The sequence below is a fragment of the Balaenoptera acutorostrata genome, chromosome 18 (assembly GCF_949987535.1).
Source record: "Balaenoptera acutorostrata chromosome 18, mBalAcu1.1, whole genome shotgun sequence".
NCBI lineage: Eukaryota > Metazoa > Chordata > Mammalia > Artiodactyla > Balaenopteridae > Balaenoptera > Balaenoptera acutorostrata.
The window spans coordinates 24,860,505-24,864,840 of NC_080081.1; the positions used below are offsets into that span (position 1 = coordinate 24,860,505).

At 43.8% G+C, this 4,336-nt stretch overlaps 1 pseudogene; it reads right to left on the reverse strand.

The window, feature by feature from the left end:
• Positions 1–933: 933 nt before the first annotated feature.
• LOC103019467 (E3 ubiquitin-protein ligase TRAF7-like) lies at positions 934–2,686 on the reverse strand (annotated as a pseudogene).
• Positions 2,687–4,336: the final 1,650 nt, after the last annotated feature.

Below are 4,336 nucleotides of genomic sequence, written 5' to 3' on the forward strand. Positions count from 1 at the left end.
CCGATGTTGATGGATTTAGCTGGATATAACTTTAAAGTGCTAATTAGGTCAGGTTATGGACATCACCAACCAGAGCAGGAAACTTATCAATTGCTCAAATGCCATCTTTGGGATAAACAGATATTTTAAATGCAGTCTTCATCTGTATAATTAGCAGATCAATCTCTACCTAGCAAATGTATATTTTCCCCTATACATTAGATTTGTAATATGCTTTTACTGGAAGATACTATGTAGAGAATATAATTGAAGAACATATGAATGCACCATGTATATAACACATTACAGGACCAAAGTTTATAAAAGTGACCATAATTTTGTAGGTATATTTGTTGCTCTCATGTTTGTATGTGTATTTTGCTTATGTATGTTGTATATGTATAGATTGATATGTACTGATTGAATTAACAATCATCTTTGTTATATTAAAGACTAAGAAATTACCTTAGATTTCTAGAGTAAAATTATCACTTCTATAAATCAGCCACTCAACTATTTCGTTTTATTTTGCTCCATGCCCAGGCAAACAGCTTGAGAGAATTTTTATAAACAGTATCTTGTAATTTGATCAGCCTTGATAGACTCTTTGTCTAACTAAAGCCAACTCCATATCTTTTGTCCAGATTAGTTTACTTTTTTTTTCAGATTCTGTGCAGCTTTTATTTTAATCAGGAACTAATCAAATCTACATACAGTCTAAAAACAGTAGAAAACATGAGTATAATGGCCTGCAGTCCATCTGGGGTAGAGACAGAGAGTGGACTGGGCACCGAGAGAGAGAGAACTGGCATTGTTCTGGCAGCAGCCAGGATGGGGCCAAGCATTTCCTGGCTGACTGAGTTGTCTGCCTGTGCTCACAGGGCAGGCAGAGACCCTGAGACCACCTGAGTGGCCAGCCAGGAGAGAAAGCCAAGACCCAGCCTGGATTCTCTGTTAGCAAATCCAAACCTTCACAGTACTACCCACAGCCCCTAAAAGTTGGTCCCGGGACACAACCAGTACAGTCACCCTGCCCTGGTGATACAGCAGGATCTGCGTGTAGATGATGTCCCTATTCCAAACCCTGAGGGACTGGTGGTAGCATGCTGAAGACTCTGGTCTGGTCTGACATCAAGATGACCACCAGGGCATACACGGTGCCCATGTGGCCTGCCAGTCAAGGTCCATACATGCTTCTTGGACTCAACAGCCCACACATGCATGAGAGTCTCATAGGTGCCACACACGATGAAGTGATTCATCACATTAATAGAGTAGATACTGCCACCAGATGTCTGCAGGACATGGATGCAGTTGAACTTCCAAATGTCCCAGATCTTGCTTGTCTGGTAGAAGCTGCTGTACAGATAGCTTGAACAGCCACCACTGCCCACACCCACTTGTTGAGGTCTGTGAGATCCTTCTTCAACTGCAGTTTGGTACCGATAATGTCCCAGGTCTTTATGGCCTTCAGGAAACCACTCAAGAGCATGTTATGCAAACAGACCAGCATGTACATTGGGTTGTTGTGGACCTGGATTATGTTCACCTTCTGCAGGTTCTGGACACCCTACCTGGTGATGGTGCAGTCTTCTGAGCACTGTAGAGATTGCACCCCTGAATGCAAGGTGGTACATGTGTCCCATGTATTGGTGGTCTGGTCAGAGGAGCCCCTAAGGGCAGGTCATCCATGGAATAGAACAGAGACAGCAAATGGGGCCCTGATGGACCAGAAAGTTTCCTTTGCACTTGAAAATCTGCTGAGGGTCTTAGGATCCTAGGATGCCCATGTTCAGCCATGCACTTGTGTGGGACAGCTTGTCATTCAACATTAGATACCTCCCTCTGGAACTCCATGAGGTTGTAGCTGAGCTTGCTCTATTTTTTGTCCATGGCATCAAACTTGAGCTCAAGGCTCTTCATCAGCTTGTCAGTATTCTCCGAGACTTTGCCCAGCGTGGAAGAAAGAGAGTGATTTTCCTGGGCCTTCCAGGCCAGCACTACATGTATCTCATGGAAGCATTTGTCCCTTGCCTGCAGGAACCCATTTAAGCTCTTGAAGTGGCATGTCCCCAGGTGTGTCTCATACATGTCCTTCTTCCCATTGAACATGTGCCAGTACTTGGAATGAGGATACTTGATGTGTTCACACTCTGAGATGAGCCTCCAGGTTCATCTTGAGGAAGAGCAGGCAGCTGGGGTTGTTGGGGGCACATTGGGGCTGTAGTCACAGCTCCCCTTGTGGTCCTTCTAAGCACTAAGCTTGATGGTGAAAGGCACCATGGAGGTCCACATCCAAGAAGATGGCTTCCTGATCCCCGCCATGGTGCAGCCATGCTTTCAGTGAATGAAGAGCTCCCGGATCTGCTCAGCCACCGCACTGGTGTTCTCTACCACCGTCAGCTTGGCACTGTCCACAGGACCCTTCTCTGACTTCAAGGAGCATCTCTGACAGAATGTGTGTATACACATGGTGATCTCAAGGTCCTTGAACAAACTGCAGCAAAGCTGGAAGCAGAGCTTTCTGAGCGCTGCTAGGCAAACACCAGTGGCTTGGCTCCTTCTCCCCATCGGACAGGGAGAACGTGGAGAACAGGGACATGCTGGACTCGGAGTGGAGGAAGCAGATGGAGATGGAGGAGTCAAGCAGCGTCTGAGTGGCAGGGAGGCTGCTGATGGGGGTGGGGACATGCTGTGTCCTCTTCATCCCTGGAACAGTTAGACGAGGGTACTGTTTGTACTTGCTGGTACCCCCCGCCCCAAAGAGAAGCAGTTGCAACTGGCGCTCATGCCCAAGCTCATGCTCTAGAAAGGCATCTAGGGTCCTCGGGTGACCCCACCCTCCCACTTCATCGCCCCCACCTTCCCCCCACTGCTGGAGAGGGCTTAAGTGTACTTCCAAAAATTTAGAGTCTTCTAACTGGTATCTTCCTCCGTACTCTTATATGCTGTTAGATTCCCAGTTTCCTTTGATAATTACCTGTCATAGATATATTCCAAAAAAACTGTCTCTTGCTATTTGATTCTTGTTGCTAGAATTGCTCAATTTATGCGCATGAACTTTCTTCTCTATTCCAATAGACTTACAGCTAAAGTCACATTGTGTTCTCAGATTCATAGAGCAACTCCAATAATACAATCAGATATCTATAATGAAAAGCTGTAAATTCATTTTATCCAGGTAGCCCCTTCTTTCTTGGCTGAGATAGCATATGAGGGTGAAGATGTTGGTAGGAGAGTGCAGAGAAGGAAATCTTGGGGGTAATAATGGTTTAATGAACAATCATTGTTTTCTGACGCATAAGAGCTTATAATTTGAAATGTGATGGACTATATAAAAGTGTACATCTTCAATTCCAATTATTTTTCTAAGTGACTCAAGTGAATTAACTTTTAAAGATGACTGTCCCAGTGTACACTGGTCTGAAGATAAGCTAGTAATTTTCTGAATTCCAAACAATATTTTATGAAAAAGAAAGTATTTGAAACATTCAAAGTAGATTTTAATCTACAAAATGTAAAAACACTCTCTCTGTAATGTAGCACATCATATGCTTTTTGGTTCACATGCTCAGCTGAAAGGACCCCTAGGTAACTGAGGTTTTTGTCTTTACTGTGCAAGATACCAGTTGAACTCAGGTTTGCTTGCCCAACACGCAGCAAAGCCAGTCTGCTGATACCTGGTTATGGTGAAGGAAATTATGGCGTTTGCAGGGCACCAAGCAAGGAAACCATGCAGCTAATGCTCAAAAGACCTGAACTCCTTGATGGCTTTTAGGGAAGGGTTTTTAAAGCCAACATTAGGGTGCATGGATGACAGCACATCTGTTTACAACATGGTTTCTTGAATCTTTTAATCATCTGACCTACTGCTCAGAAAAAAGATGCCTTTCAAAATATTACTGCTCATTGACAATGGCAACCGGTCACCCAAGGGCTGTGATGGAGATGAACAATGAGGATAATGTTGGTTTTTGTGCCTGCAAACACAACATCCATTCTGCAGCCCATGGATCAAGTGATAATTTTGATTTTCAAGTCATATTATTGAAGTAATACATTTCCTAAGGGTATAACTGCCAGAAATAGTGATTCCTCTGATGGATCTGGGCAAAGTCAATCAAAAACCTCCTGGAAAGTATTCACCATCTTAGATGCCATTAAGAACTTTGTAACTCATGGGCAGAGGTCAAAATATCAACATTAACAGAAGTTTGGGAGAAGCTGTTTCTAACCCTCAGGGATGACTTTGAGGAGTTCAAGAGTTCAATATAGGAAGTAACTGCAGATGTGCAGATGTAGTGGAAATAGCAGGAGAACTTGAATTAGAAGTGAACGTTGTTAGCTGAAGTTGTTA